At 33.6% G+C, this 17210-nt stretch overlaps 1 long non-coding RNA gene and 1 other non-coding gene across 2 annotated transcripts; both read left to right on the plus strand.

The window, feature by feature from the left end:
* The first annotated feature begins 247 nt into the window (after nucleotides 1-247).
* On the plus strand, nucleotides 248-6123 carry LOC132748422 (uncharacterized). The gene is made up of 4 exons (XR_009628253.1): nucleotides 248-551; nucleotides 2929-3044; nucleotides 4626-4678; nucleotides 5763-6123. It is a non-coding gene; the product is annotated as an uncharacterized LOC132748422 (long non-coding RNA).
* LOC132748423 (U2 spliceosomal RNA) lies at nucleotides 5173-5365 on the plus strand. Its single transcript, XR_009628254.1, has one exon. It is a non-coding gene; the product is annotated as a U2 spliceosomal RNA (small nuclear RNA).
* Nucleotides 6124-17210: the final 11087 nt, after the last annotated feature.

The raw sequence follows: 17210 nt of genomic DNA on the forward strand, positions 1-17210 counted from the left end.
ACCCAAATGTTATAACAATAGTGAGAGAAATGAGCCGTGTCACGACAAAACCAACATAGTGCGTTTGCGACCGAGCATGGATCCAGACCAGCCTGCGCAGTCGTGCAGTCTGATCAGGATCCAAGCTGTTCGCTTTCAGTTTCTCTACTTGTTATATAGGGTTTGTAAGCGGATCCATGCTGGTCGCAAACCCATTATGTTGGTTTTTTGTCATGGCGCGGCTCAAAAATTTTTAGCAGAGGAAAACGTATTAAAGACCAATCGCTATGACCATAATTTATATATTATTTTTCATAAGAATATAAGAAGAAATCAAATATTACGAACCATTAAAACTGAAATTATCGTCGTTAATATTTTTTTTCTTACAGATATTATTGATATTGCATTGTTATCATCATGATCATCATCATGATCATCATCATCATCATCAGACTATCATAAGGTCAGACTATCGTATTGCAACATGGCTAGCGATTGGCTGGAGGAAAAAAAAATACATTGAAAACCGTAAGATTCAATGGGACATGATGCGGTTGGATGAAAATGGGGTGTTTTTTTTGTACGAAAACTTATTTAGAAACTGACACTATGATATTGTTTTCTTAAAGGAACTCCACTGAGGTTTATAGTAAAAGCATAGAATTTATTTTTTTACTCAGATCAGCTGAGGCACGCAAAACAGGAAGACATGCAAAATATAAGTAAGAAATATACTCAGAAATGAATTGAAAAGCTTTTCGTATTTTGTGCTATTTTCAATATGATTGCAGTGAAAAGCGTTTAAACGCTTTTAAATGTTGGGTCAATTTGAATAATTATCCTGGATAAACCGCGAGAGCGAATGATTTAAAAGTTTGCACACAAGTTACTGATCTAGACCTACATCAAACTGAGCATTGATCTCGAAAAATTATTTCCAGTCAGTCTCGTCATGTCAAAAACATCAGTGGAGTCCCTTTAAAAAAATGAAAATTTCATAAGTCTCTATGATAATTTGTGACTTGCATATTTGCATTTATTAAAAAGTGTATGTCAGTTCTGTGTACAGCAGAACATTTCTATAAAGAGGGCGGGGAGGGGGTGGGGGGGGGGGGGTGGGTGGGTGGGTGGTATTTTCCTTTGAAGTCACTTTTATGCGTGAGGCATTTCATTCTCTCTTCAGCACGGAAACTCTTTTTTAAGGTATAAGGTAGGATTTGGGACCGTTTCTCATAATGTTATAGTCTGTGGGAAAATCAACACGACAGTCTGACCATAAAGCATTTGCTCAAATGATGGCAACGCAGTCGTATATCAATCCCAAAATGGATTGAAGATGATTCTCGCGAAGACACTGCACTTATTTGCCGTCTGCTATTAACGTGTCGTTTATTGGTGTTTCTAGTGCGAGCATAACTACGTGTCATTTGAAGTTAGCATATTTTCTTGTATTCAGGTTGTGAAACAAACTTTAGTGCACCCCCCCCCCCACACACACACCCACCCTCCCTCGCACACATCTTTTCAATATGTTTCTATGACTGACTAGAGTCATTGCATTTCAATTATGATTTTTTTAGGGGCGAGGTTGAGGTGCGTTCGTGTGTGTGTGTGTGTGGGGGGGGGGGGTTGCACTAAAGTTTGTTTCACAACCTGAATACAAGAAAATATATGGGGGGGGGGGGGTACAGAAATCCTTGTGTATGCTACAAACGGTATACGTAAAGTAGGAGCGTATGGGTAAAACATATTGCAAGTTTTTTCTTTCCCAAAATAAATAGAATATGATTATATGGAGATGACGAAAAAAGTGGCAGGTCTATTATATTCAAAAAGAACGCAAAGAGGACAATTTCATGAAAAAAATGTCCCCTTTAAAATCAAGTAAATAGTTATACAAAATGTGTTCAGTATATACACCCCCTACGCCCCATACTACTAGTGAAATATATATTTTACGCGATGCAACAATGATACGGTTACCAGATCGTTTCTGAACAGAGAAAAGGGAGATAATTCGCGTAACAATCTCACGGTTAGTGATATTTGACCATTTAGCGTGTGCATTATATTGTCCAAGTAAACACATACTCTGCTGTTCTTGTCTTGTTGTTATTTGTACCGTCCGTATTTATTAATTGAGTCAAAAACACGACGAAAGACACTGCCGCCCACCGATCGAATGGCTTAAATGTGATTAAAGGCATAGTCATCAAAGGGATGTAATGGCTGCTTTATTTTCTGACAACGGTGAACGGGAGATAAATCGGTTTTCTTGCAGTGATTTGTGTCCGCTCTTAAAGGCACATCATGCCTCAGAAATCTGTATATTTTTTATTGTTTAGAAATATTAAACATGTTTTTGAGAAATAAAAATGCTAGTATTTCAGAGGCATAATGGGCCTTTAAGTCATTCAGAAATAATAGCGATGTTGTTTACAGAAAACAGAAAAAGAAGAACGAAAGGGATTGCATTCTCTTGTCAGAGGGGTGATACCGTGTTTTTCATAATGGAACAGCCCCCAACAGCCCCAAACGAAAAAAAGTTCAAAAAATCTATCCCCAAATGGGAAAAAGCGGGTGGTATGCATTGGAAAAAGGCACGCAAAATTTTTACATTCATTTCAACGTTTTCGATACTGGGATATTCATTTCGTGAATTCGGTATAAAACTTTGGCGCGATTGTTGATAAAATCGAGAGAGAAATAAAGCCCTGTCTGATTTTCCACTTCTAAGAAGAGAACGAATCGTGCTGCAACGGCATTGCTCATTTTGCTATGCACTGAACGAAGCCTGTAACGAGATGCAAATATTTTCGGGACGGGAAACGCTCACGAATGTCAGTCAGTATATGCAAACTGCAACCAGCACTTATTATTGATAAGTTCTAAAATGATTTTCTGTTTAAAGTCAGTACATTTATCAGGTTATTGTGTGTTTTACAGGGTACGTAATGTGGATGGTGTCAGATGATACAGTGGAACGTTACAGTATACAGGAAGTTAACATCTAATTGTTACGTCAGCATGGTATTGTGACGTAATGTGTATTGTGACGTAATGTCAGGGTTCCCACGCTGTCCGGGAAAACGGGAAATGTCCGTGAATTTGAAAACAGGAGCTCCCGGCCTTGAAAAGTCCGGGAATTAGTGTTGATACATAAAAAAGTCCGGGAAGGTACGGGAATTAGTCTGGTAAAGGGAGGTAAATCAACAACCAAAATGGCGGTCTTAGCACAGTATATTGACTTCTGCATCTTGAATGTTGATGATTTTTTCGATTTACAAGTGTTTTGGGAGGCCAAGTTTGACATTTATGAGATTTAACATTTATTTTCTGGTTACTATGGCAGTTTTGTTTGGAAAATGTTATAAGACAGTCACAAATCGACCACAAGTTTGCTTGATTGGCCCGTGCTAAGAAACATGAAAGCTCACAGGTCTGGTTGTTTCCTTGGGCAATTTGTTTAACCTTATTGCTCACAACCATGCTAAAAAGCCAAAGGTAAATCAATATAAAATAAACAATAGTATTACATACATGAACTATTGTCAAGGCAGAGCACAGCCAGTTGGCCACACCATATTTGGTAGCAAGAAATACCCAAATATTAGCCACAATATAATACTAAAAATGAATGTGTTTATACTAAAAAAGTGCTGTTTTAATCATGAATACAATATATACACTTTCACTAAGATGTAATCGAACATACCCAAAATTTTCATTTTTGAACCAAAATTACCCAAATACAGTATACTCCATGAAAACTATTAAATAAAAAAAATAATACGAATGAACTTGTATGAAATTACAACAAAACCCTTCAAATTTAAATGTTGACAACAAATCTCATATCTTGCAAGTACATTTGTCTATTCATTAGTGAACCCTAACAGTTAGAAAAGCAAATGTCACTTTTTTTTCTTACAACATCTGAACTGCCAATTTCAACGGAATGAATGAAAGTAATAGTTGGCTAAGTCACATTATTTTGAAAATATCAATTCATTTTCTCATTAAAATCTATATTGTATACAAACCAAAATGAATATTGCTATAATTGTGTGTGTTTGGGTATTTTGTGCTGCTGCCATATTTTGTAGAACCCGTAGCACTGGCTTAAGCAGAGTACAACATTTAAACATGAAAGTTGTGAAATTTTTAATGTAGAAACACCTGCAGGCAGTTTTCATATACCCTTCAGTGTGACATGCTTTTGCCATTCTATGCACCTAAGTGGACTGAGGTCAAATGTGAGGTTACTTATTAAAGTGCTATGAATATCTTGTAAAAAAGTGATCCCTTGGAAGCATTAAAAACACCAAAATTACATGAAAATTGCAGACAACCTGCAACAGTTGCTGTCACAAAGTACATTTCATTACTTATAGACACTGAATGTATTTCTTAGATAGAGTTAGATTTATGTCATGAACTACATGTATTATATTGTTATTAAATGTTGTTTTAAACATTACCATGAAAATATTCATAGGACCAAAAAATTGAATAGCTTGAAATTCAATCTTCTAAAAAGTCCTTAAAAAATCAAAAAAGGTCCTTGATAAGTCCTGGAAAAGTCCTTAAATTTTCAAAATATCTAAGAGTGGGAACCCTGGTAATGTGTATTGTGACGTCAGTTTCTATGACGTTGACATTATTCGAAGATGGAGCATGGAGTAATGAAGTTCTGGTAAGTTATTTTTTATCATCCTGTAGGTAAAATGAAAGAAATGTGAATAGAAAGAATGATGAAAGTGACGGCGGTATGAGTTAATATATACGTACGTACATTGGAAAGAATACAAACATAATATGTAGGACTATTCACTAAAACACATACGCAAGGACATAATTATGTGCTCAACAGAGATAGCATTGGATAAGTAACCCGTCCACGAGTCGCACTGGCATTATGTAAACGTGCATTAACGTCTGCAGAACGTTTTCACAACGTTACTTAGTGCTGCGAATATATGTATTCTGAGCCCAGTCATATGTGTATGAGAGCTGATACCACTGGACTCCGGAAAGTTACTAAAATTTTTCGATCGCTAAGTACTTCTCAAGGACTGAGGATTATCGGCGAAATTATATAATTATTACAGATGAAAAAGTACAGAAATGCAAGCCCGTCGCTCCGTCGTAAAGACGGCGAATAAATAGTGCATGAGACTAGCAAGAGGTATCGCTTCTCGGCCTTTTGGCTAAGATCAAAGTGTAGTATCTGTTCTTATCAGCTTAATATCTGATACGTCCCCCATTGGGGGACTTCGATATTAAACTGATTTTTGGACACAGGTGAGATGTTAGGGGCTTGCTCCGCTCTCGCCACGGGTTGGCCCGGTATTGCAGTACTTCCGGGATCGGCCCACTTCCCGTTAGGGGAAAAACACTACAATTCATCACTCTGAACCTACCATGTTATAACAATAGTGAGAGAAATGAGCCGTGTCACGACAAAACCAACATAGTGCGTTTGCGACCAGCATGGATCCAGACCAGCCTGCGCAGTCGTGCAGTCTGATCAGGATCCATGCTGTTCGCTTTCAGTTTCTCTACTTGTTATAGGGTTTGTAAGCGGATCCATGCTGGTCGCAAACCCATTATGTTGGTTTTGTCATGGCGCGGCTCAAATGTTTTAGCATGAAAACGTATTAAAGACCAATCGCTATGACCATAATTTATATATTATTTTTCATAAGAATATAAGAAGAAATCAAATATTACGAACCATTAAAACTGAAATTATCGTCGTTAATATTTTTTTCTTACAGATATTATTGATATTGCATTGTTATCATCATGATCATCATCATGATCATCATCATAAGGTCAGACTATCGTATTGCAACATGGCTAGTGATTGGCTGGAGGGAAAAAATACATTGAAAACCGTAAGATTCAATGGGACATGATGCGGTTGGATGAAAATGGGGTGTTTTTTTTATACGAAAACTTATTTAGAAACTGACACTATGATATTGTTTTCTTAAAGGAACTCCACTGAGGTTTATAGTAAAAGCATAGAATATATTTTTTTTACTCAGATCAGCTGAGGCACGCAAAACAGGAAGACATGCAAAATATAATTAAGAAATATACCCAGAAATGAATTGAAAAGCGTACTTTGTGCTATTTTCAATATGATTGCAGTGAAAAGCGTTTAAACGCTTTTAAATGTTGGGTCAATTTGAATAATTATCCTGGATAAACCGCGAGAGCGAATGATTTAAAAGTTTGCACACAAGTAACTGATCTAGACCTACATCAAACTGAGCATTGATCTCGAAAAATTATTTCCAGTCTCGTCATGTCAAAAACATCAGTGGAGTCCCTTTAAAGAAATGAAATATTTCATAAGTCTCTATGATAATTTGTGACTTGCATATTTGCATTCATTAAAAAGTGTATGTCAGTTCTGTGTACAGCAGAACATTTCTATAAAGAGGGCGGGGAAGTGGCGGTGAGGGGGTGGGGTGGTATTTTCCTTTGAAGTCACTTTTATGCGTGAGGCATTTCATTCTCTCTTCAGCACGGAAACTCTTTTTTAAGGTATAAGGTAGGATTTGGGACCGTTCCTCATAATGTTATAGTCTGTGGGAAAATCAACACGACAGTCTGACCATAAAGCATTTGCTCATACGTAGATGTGAGTACAGCTACAGATATAAATATCAATGATGGTGTAAAGAAAAAAATGTTATTCCTTAACATGATGATAATTACATGTATGTGCAGTGATTTAAACAGACCAACAAAATGATGGCAACGCAGTCGTATATCAATCCCAAAATGGATTGAAGATGATTCTCGCGAAGACACTGCACTTATTTGCCGTCTGCTATTAACGTGTCGTTTATTGGTGTTTCTAGTGCGAGCATAACTACGTGTCATTTGAAGTTAGCATATTTTCTTGTATTCAGGTTGTGAAACAAACTTTAGTGCAACCCCCCCCGACACAAAATATGTTTCTATGACTGACTAGAGTCATTGCATTTCAATTATGATTTTTTTAGGGGCGAGGTGGAGGTGCGTTCGTGTGTGTGTGTGTGTGGGGGGGGGTGGTTGCACTAAAGTTTGTTTCACAACCTGAATACAAGAAAATATATGGGGGGGGGGTACAGAAATCCTTGTGTATGCTACAAACGGTATACGTAAAGTAGGAGCGTATGGGTAAAACATATTGCAAGTTTTTTCTTTCCCAAAATAAATAGAATATGATTATATGGAGATGACGAAAATAGTGGCAGGTCTATTATATTCAATAAGAACGCAAAGAGGACAATTTCATGAAAAAAATGTCCCCTTTAAAATTTTTTTCTTTTTCATAAATTTATTCAGTTTATTTACAAGTAAAAATCCTACTGTAAAGCAGCAGGACCCGGTTTTAAAAGAGAAAAACTTAACAAATACATTTATATACATATGAATATGTACATTAACAATAAATTTTATTTATAACACACGTCCATCCCATGCATACCTGATATCAACAATGTCACGTAATACGTGCCATCGTGGACATCAAGCATGGATGGGATACCTTAACAACAAAATACACTTAAATACAAATCACTCTCATGCATGCCCGATGTACACAATCATTAGCTTGCTAATTCTTGTGAACATACAAACATGCATGAGAGATCATGAACACTGAACAACAAAATATAAGAAATAGAAATACTCAGTAATGTTTTTTGTAATGTCCTGTTTCACTGTATGTCATTTTATTTAATTCACTTTACAATTGTCATAGTATTTAATTTAACAGAATAAAACTAGAAATTTAATCAAGAAGACGTGTGTATTTTAAAGGTACAAATGAAAGAAACCGGGTTTACAATATATGTTAGTAATAATCATAAAAGATAAAGTTTTGCTGTTTCTATATTTAATAAATCGTTGAATGAATTTGAATCACGCTTTATTTAAAGTGAAGAATAAAGTTTTAGAAGATATAAAATTTAAAAAGTAATTGAAAATCTTCACATTGTAAATAACGCAAGACAAGAAACCCCCAGATCGCGCAACCCCGAGATTCTGGGTGGGTAAAGTCCACAATCTCGGGGTGGCGCGAAATAGGCCCGAGCCTTACGCCACCAATAAGGTGTGAGACTCAGACGGGCCTCGGCGAATGACACCCCCAGCCGACTGTCTCGAAGCCTGAGAAAAACAGCCGACCCGAGGAATCACCGCCGAACCCCGTCTGACAAAACGTGATATATATATATAAAAAATAAAATCACTAAGAAATTTTGAATGTGAAAAATAACTTTATCTTTAAAAAGAAAGGTTAGGAGAAAAAAAATCTGATCCCAAAGCCGCATAAATGAAAACACACATACCTGAAAATATACAAAGAAGAATACTTTAGATGAAACATGTATATATAATTATGAAGGAAATGATTGATATGAGGTAATGGTCCCAAACTGGGTAACACCCCAGTTACACAGAGCCATCGGTGATTGATCGGTAGTTTTTTTAACCAAATTATGGAGTGAACCGATGACAACGTATTTAACACCGATATCACCTATTGGTCACCTGTTTTCCACCTATCAACTGCTATTGGGGAAAGATGAGTTTCATCGATGAAAAATTACCGATTGGGATTTTTAAACACGTTTAAAATTCTCGATCGGTGAATTTTTTTAAAAAATAACCGACAGCAACCTATATCACGAGATATGCAAGCTCTTAATCACCGATATCGCCGATCGGACAAAGATAACCAAATATGAATCACCGGCCATATCTGACGGAAAGTGTTTAATCACTGATGACTAGCTATCAAACACCGATTAATCAGCGTTACGCCCGATTTAGCTCCGATTTACAAACGATAAAAACCAAAAGTATTTCAGCATTTAATCATCGACCCATTCCCGTTTGAGTTTGCTTTCTGTCACCGATGGCCGTTTACACAGAAAACCAGAAATAAAATCACGCATGACAACCGATCATAAACAGCGAGTAAATTTAAAATTAAATGACCGATTGGGGACCGACCGTCTGTGTAACTGGGCCCTTACATATACAATGAAAGTGAGTGATATGAGAATGATAATATATAGAAATAAATGAATGAAATAATGATCCCTAGACTGGGTTACATTGTATAATGATTTATGAAATAAATAAATATATACACGATATCTCTAAATGTTTTTATACGAAACAGGTATGTGCTATGATGAAAACAAAACTATATTTAAAAATAAACGTAACGAAAATGGAATGTTTCGGGAAAACCATATGAGACAGACCAAGCAAAAGTGTGCAAACTGGGCTCAATCTGTCCCACACAGCTCCCCACAAACAAAATAAAAGAAAAGAAAATACTTTATGTAAATACAATGTACAGACATAAATACAAAGTTCGCTCCCCTTTCCAGGATGACACCACCATCTCGAAGGAGTAAATAAACACCAAAGAGACAAACTGCCATCATCCTGAAAAGAGAAGAAAACAACAACAGCAGATAGAGTATACACGAAAAATATACGAAATTAGAACTATAATGAACTTGGAGATTGATGAGAAAAAATATATAAACTGCATAAGACAGACTGACTAGAGCATGCAAGCTGGGCCAATCTATCTTATGCAATTCAACAGAAAAAGATTTTATTTATCATACATTGAGATTTAATTTTTTACCGTAGAAATCTATAAAAGACATAACATTGAAAGAAATATCATTACTATTTAAGGTTACAAATCCATGTTGGGCCCAAACATTTAAAAAATTAAGTGAATTTAAACGTTTATAATCTAAATATATTCTGTTTCTTAAATAAATGAAAAATTGTTCTAAAAGTGACCTTGTCGAAATTTTCTTATTATGATGTTTAGCATTTAAACGAGAAGACCAAATTAAGTATCTAGACAATGATAAAATAACTAAACATGTATATTTTATATCATTACTAACTTTTGGTAAATCGAAAAATCTAAAAACTTTTTCACTAAACTTAATCTTCTTATCACTTATGATATGTAATAAATATATAATTATACTATTAAAAGGCTTATAATAAGAACATTCAATAAATAGGTGAGAGACAGTTTCAATACCGTTGCAAAATAACATGATTTTTTCTTCGAAATTCGTTTACAATATAAAAAATAATCAACATATACGACATCGTGTACTAATCTATAAAAGATATTCTTATGGATTGGATCAATTGCACTTGCAAAAAATATTCGAAAAGACGTTTTTAAAATTGATTTGTGGAAATAAATTGACACACTTAACTTTATAATCTGTGTCTAATAAGTAAATATAAACTAGAACTCCGCGAGTCGGATGTGTCGCCTTGTGAACAATGTAGTTTAGGGGAAATGGCCAGGAGAAAAAATGAAATATGAAAAATAACAAAGGGCAATAACTAAAAAAATAATAAGTGCAGAGCAGCAGTTTCTGTACACTGCACTTCTTATCAATAACATCTATCATTCTATGATGTTTCAAGTCCATAGCTTTCATAATTGAGGAGAAATGACCAGGAAAAAATAAAGTAAGAAAATCAACAAAGGGCAATAACTCAAAAATAAGAAATGCAGAGTATCAGTTCTTATGCACTGCACTTCTTTTTAATGAGATCTATCATCCTATGAAGTTTCAAGTCCATAACTTTTTTTACTTCCGGAGAAATGGCCTGGACAAAAATTAAGTATGAAAATTAACAAAGGGCCATAACTCAAAAAATTAAGAAATGCAGAGTACCGATTCTTGTGCACTGCACTTCTTAATAATGAGATCTATCATCCTATGAAGTTTCAAGTCCATAGCTTTTATACTTAAGGAGAAATGGCCCGGACAAAATTTAAGTATGAAAATAAACAAAGGGCAATAACTCAAAAAATAAGAAATGCAGAGTACTGGTTCTTGTGCACTGCATTTCTTCTTATTGAGACCTATCATCCTATGAAGTTTCAAGTCCATGGCTTTTATACATTAGGAGAAATGGCCCGGACAAAAATAAAGTATGAAAATTAACAAAGGGCAATAACTCAAAAATTAGGAAGTGCAGAGTACTGGTTCTTGTGCACTGCATTTCTTCTTAATGAGATCTATCATCCTATGAAGTTTCAAGTCCATAGCATTTTTAGTTGCAGAGAAATGGCCCGGACAAAATTAATGTATGAAAATTAACAAAGGGCAATAACTCAAAAAATAAGAACTGCAGAGTACCGGTCCTTGTGCACTGCACTTCGGGTTATTGAAAGAAGCATGCATACCAAGTTTGAAGTCAATCAGACTTATAGTGACTGAGTTATGCTCCGGACAAGCTTTAGGGGACGCCGACAACGACACCGACGCCGCCGCCGACACCGCCGACGAAAGTAACCCCTATATGTCACCTTTTCAAGGCGACACAAAAATCTTTGAAGGTGAACCAACAAATTTGTAATCTGGTATTTATCAATTAGAACTTTAAAGGCTGAAATACATTGTTTATAAAAGGTGGAACAAATTCACTATGTGGAAAATTATTTTCTTGTAAAGTCTCATTATGGTGTCTTAATTGAAAACCAATCCAATATTTGGCAAAGTAAAACCAAGGAGAAGAATGATTAGAAATAATATCTTGTAAGTGTTTTAAAATTTAATGATTACTAAAAACGGGAAAACGTTATATAAAGAAGAAGATTGAGTCAAAATATTTTATTTTTAACTATAAACAAACAAAACCAACACTGTAAATTCGTTTTCCCGACGCAGCGCTTTGAAAAGAAAAAAAGGAATTTGATCTATGTCAGGAAAAATATTTGTTGACACCAGTTTTGCGAAGTTTCAGAATGCGGACAAAAGTGGTGTGTTAGAAACATCAAACCTTATATATAAATCAACGAGCTAACATAGGCATGTTAAAGTAATGCAATAACTAAAGCATATTATGATGAATAGCACTCTTTGTGAAAGAAAAACTATGCAAATCCACTTGCCCGTATAATTCTTAATTATTCATAACAATGCTTCTCTGTGACATATTATCAGCTGGTTTGTAAAAATATCTCAGAGTGGACAAAGAAATCGTTACAAAAAGGCAACTTACAAATGGCACAAAGGTTGAAGTTCGTCATTTTGATGAAGACAATATGTCAGAAATAGTTAACGCCAATCAGGCTATTTTTGTTTCTGGACGGACTGATTAAAATGATTGCATTGTCGACATGATAGGTAATTACTATTTATAGTTCTGCTTACCTTTCTTATTTTTCCTTATCTAGATTAGCACGGGGGGAGGAAGTGTTACACGAAGGATGGAGTTCTTATGATAACTTGTTCAGGAGTTCTTTGTGATAACTGTCACGGAGTTTCGTCGAAAACATCTGTATATACTACAAAAACACTCGTCAAAAAATGGGTTATTTTCATCGTTCAAAAAAGAGTTTTTAGGTGCTAAATTTTTACACTTGAATGATTTATCTTTACTTAACATCTTGTACTATGTGTCAAAGCCTAATTCACAGGCCATTTTTCATCGCCTCTTGCTTCAAATGGTATGGTTTAGTTTTGTGTAAAATTTCCAAATTACCTGCCAATTCACAAGTTTTGACTGGTTTCATTTTCTGGTTTTCGTCCTTGCCATACATAATTACCTAATTATAATGCAAAATTGCAAACATAAAGCACCGGCTAACATATTTATACACGATTTTTTCAAAATGTCCCGAAGTTCTCTTGTGATAACTCTAAAGATGTCACAGAATTCTTATGATAACTTTTGTTATTGCCAGTGTGTTTCTTGCGCTAAATCATGACACGTTTTAGATTTTTATATTATTCAATGAGATTGTAAAGCATTATGAAATGTAGTACGCTCCTCCTTTGCGCAAAAACTGTAACAGGATACTTATAAATAAGAAAGCTCTGATAAATAAAAATGAGTACGAGAGCTTAATTTTTTAATATTATTGGGCCCTTAATTACTGTTGTGTAGTTTAATATGGAGTCAATATTATTCTGTATCAATTACATTATCACGTTTTATTATATTATAAATGAGCAAATATACACGTTGAATATAACTTACAAAAATCTGGAAACAAAATTACGTGCGTCAAGTGCGTAGCATAGACATTTTTGATGACTTAAACATCGACATATAAAATGTATCACACAAACACATATATGGTAAAAACCAGTCATTCAAGTAAATTTTACCTTTACGTGACAGAGATGAGAAAAATACGACCTATAATATTTTTCTCTTCTCGAGTTAGAAATTATATCAGTCACTTATATATCGAGAAAATTTGTAACAATATCAATTTTATCTTGCATTAAACCAAATGAAAAGGCCATTGCTAGGTTTATGCAATCCGTTTTTCACAATAATACAATGTATTTGTGTTCTCATTATATTTGAAAGCTATTTGAAATATTTTGAAAATTGCAGGTTTTAAAATCACATACAGATGTGGAATATCATTTTCACTGTTGATCATTTATAAAAAATGCATGATCATCCATAGCATTTTATTCAATAAACCAAAACTTTTGCATTTCATTAATAACTTTCTGTTCAAAATTTGAATAAAATACCTTTTTTCGATGTTTTTCTAACGATCTGTTCTTTTTAAAATTAAACACATTCAATTCTAACAGGCCATGTCTGAAGGCTTGTAATGTTTATAGCGCTTGCACAAAGTATAAGTATAATACAAGAATTAAGAATGTTCTAAAATCTGTTCTTCCGCAAGTTCACTTCTGTGATGTTATATTTTTCTTTTTCTTCGGGATAACCGATTTCCAGCGCATTATGTTTTTGTAAGAATCAATGTCACTTAAGCCGGTGGTAGGAAGCGTAGAGTTGTTGCACTATTCCATTTTGTCGTAATAAATCAAACGGAGTTTTCATTTTTTCTTTTTTTTTTTAAATATTTATTTTTTAAATACGAACATGTGACGCATTAACTATTAGCTCCAGTTAAAGAGGTCAACTCGGAGACTGAATGACTCTTATTCTTTTAGGAAAGATACAAAATGAATTTAAACCGGACAATTTGTCTACATCTTCCCTTTCCCAAACGTTTGTGTCAACACAATATAATGATAAAATAAATCATAAAAATGGTAATTTTGGAAGTGCTATCAACATTTTAAGTGTTGTATAAAACTGTATATGTTCCAGCCAAAATTAGGGAAAACCGACGTAGTGTTTCTATTTTCCCAAAGACGACAGTTTGACCTTTCCCAAACAAATGCCAACGGAAGATAAATTACACTAACTTAGTTTTAAGCAGATACTTAACACTTGAGTTATACACAGTTATATAACTTTTTCTAACTTTCATGAGAACAATTTCATTACAAAAATTTGCACCTTTATACTGATGTAACTTTAACACTTTGCAAAGACACGTCATATTATAATTATCGTTTTGTTTCATTACCATAAATTTATTTTCTTAAAGAAAAAATATGCTTCAGACACGAACTTTTTTCTTCTTGAGAAAAGTCGAACATAAGTTTTTAAAACGTTTTTCAAAAAAATTGTTCTAAGCGAAGAGCTTGCTTATCACCTGAAGAAAGTAGCATTGAGTATGTTTAATTTGTCATAAATATAGCAAAGAAAATAATTAAAGATTCAGGTAATTGGCCCCAATTTAAAAACTGATTTTAACTATAGCAAGACACCAAAAATAAATCTATTTTTAAAACAGAAGAGGGAGAAAGCCACAAGTGGGGCTTAATGTGTTTAAAAAGATATAACGGAACACTCAAATGAGGCCTTCTCCTGTGTGGTAACTGTAATGATTTAATCAGGAAATTATTCAACAAATTTCATAAGAGTATGTTAAAGCATTGATGTCACAGACAAGGATCATAATGCAATAGAGACATTTAAATTTTCAAAACAATTCCCATCTAAAAATTCCGCCCGGCTTATTTTTTAGGAAACTTATTGCTATATATATTGCATTTTCGTTTAAAAATTTCAACTTTTCAATTCTATTTAAAGATTCAGTCTTTATTATTTGAAATTAATTGTTTAATTTATGGCATTTTTGTTAAAATTTTAAAACCGAGTCCGTTTACACTGTCATAGAATGTCTTTATAAAATACTGATGATTAATTAGAAAGTTATTCAAATTTCCTACACAGTATTCCATAGCATATTTTTAAAAGTCAAGGGACAAAAGAAAATATGGGATGGAAACCGAGACATTCTAATCATAACGTTTATTTTTTTACTTTGAAAATATTTTTTCTTATTTATGGCATTTTCTTTTTTAAATTTCAACTATTTCATGTACATTGTAGGAGGTCCAAACAATAAACGTGACGATGCCTTCCCCTTGTAGCTGTTATATCATTTTAAAACAATATGATTTAACTACTCTTCCAAACAAAGGTCTTTGTTTTTTCTATCAAATTACTGTGTATAGCGGCAGGTCCAGAAACCAATGTTGTCTTCATCATTTAATTTCAAGTACGTAATGATTTAATTAATTATGATTATTTCAATTTTAATTCCATTTTTCACCAACTTTAGTTTTCTTAAAAGTTAATAGGGGTGGTTCGACGCAATTATATGTAGCTATCCGAGTCCCTAAGGGTCAAATGAAGTTCGGGATTATTTTAAATTCAAATCAACAAAAGCTGGTAAATTCTATCCTGTTTATATAGTGATCCAATCTTCAAATTAAGGTTGTTACAACCCACATAAGGTATAAACTAGTAGATTCTTGTAGGTACAAACAACACTCTTAAAATAAGTATATAAACAATATGTAAATAATAAAGTAAAATAAAGTAGAAAAAAACAATGAATAACATGAATTAATAATCATTTTATCTTATGTTCTAATCTAGAATATAATAATTACATGTCTAAAGTGGCCATTCAGTTCTTTACACTCAGCAACAGTCCTTAAATATAAATATCATTAGCTTATGGAATTATAACAACACACATTAACATATTTTACCTTTTAAACATACACAATCCATCACACATATAACTTACCATCTGAGGGATGGCTGCAGTACATCAAAATCTAATTATTAAACCTCTCTGACTATCACACCAGTGACTGTTAACTGCAAGGTTAAATATTTAATAGTGAATAAAAGATGAAAGGGGGATTTGATAAATTACATGTCATTCTGAAACCCATTGACTTTTTACAAATTTCACAATCAATGGACTGAACCAAAATACAACAGAATCACAATAATGCAAATTCTAATATTTTACAATAGATCAAAGCATTTAGCAGCATCAGGTAAATATTACATACCACACTTAGGAAATAAAGAAAACTTGAACCACAAAAACACCTAATTTTTCTAACCTCTCTCCTTTAGCAAAACATAACAAAGAACAATACTTTTTCCCCACCAAGAAATCAAATGACATAAAATTAGCTTAAAATCAATTATTCCGTGAACCATCATTTGAATTCTTAGAAATTACTGACCAATTAAAATAAATAAAATCAGTTAAAACCAGTAGGTAATTCCCTTGAAAGGTATCAGCAAGACCGAAGGATTGTCTCTCTTTGCAAAATTTAAAATCCAACGTTTTAACAAGATAATTGTCCCTTTAGACCTGATTCTTAAAAAAATAAGACCCTGTTACATTTTAGTTTTCTTAAAAGTTATTTTCAATTTCATCTTAAATCGGACTTCTTTAACTTTAAGCTGTTTTTTACGAACGTGTTTAATGTGTCGTAAAATGAAATTGATTCACACAAATTTAAAAATACAGGAATAAATGAACAATTTCTGGCGGATAACACCATTAAAAGAGTTGATATTTAAAAGCATAAGGTATTTCAAAACTGCAGACAACATTTTTGACAATATTGCCAATAATATCTAACATGTCAAGATGGTAAGACGACTTAAATAATTTTGTAACTTTGCTTTCTTTAGATAACTTAAACGACTGCATAAGGGCAAAGCTAGGCGATAGTGTCTGGGCAAAATGAAGAAAGCGATTTGATTTCCCACAGTTTGTTAACAATGACTACAATTTTGGCCAAAACAAATAAATGTTTTGGAGTGCTTTAAAATAGGGCTAAAAGCTTTTGAATAAAACATATATTTTGAAAAAATATCTTTTGAAAAAACCCCCCGTCGTTTGTTATTCAGATTTTTGAAAGCCACAAAAATGTTTCGTAATTATCCAAATGATAAATGAAATGTAAGTGTCGGTCTTTTATTTGCAAAGTCCATTCTACTAAAAAAAG

This window comes from Ruditapes philippinarum, unplaced genomic scaffold, assembly GCF_026571515.1.
Source record: "Ruditapes philippinarum isolate M1 unplaced genomic scaffold, ASM2657151v2 ctg12064_1_1_1_1, whole genome shotgun sequence".
Lineage (NCBI taxonomy): Eukaryota > Metazoa > Mollusca > Bivalvia > Venerida > Veneridae > Ruditapes > Ruditapes philippinarum.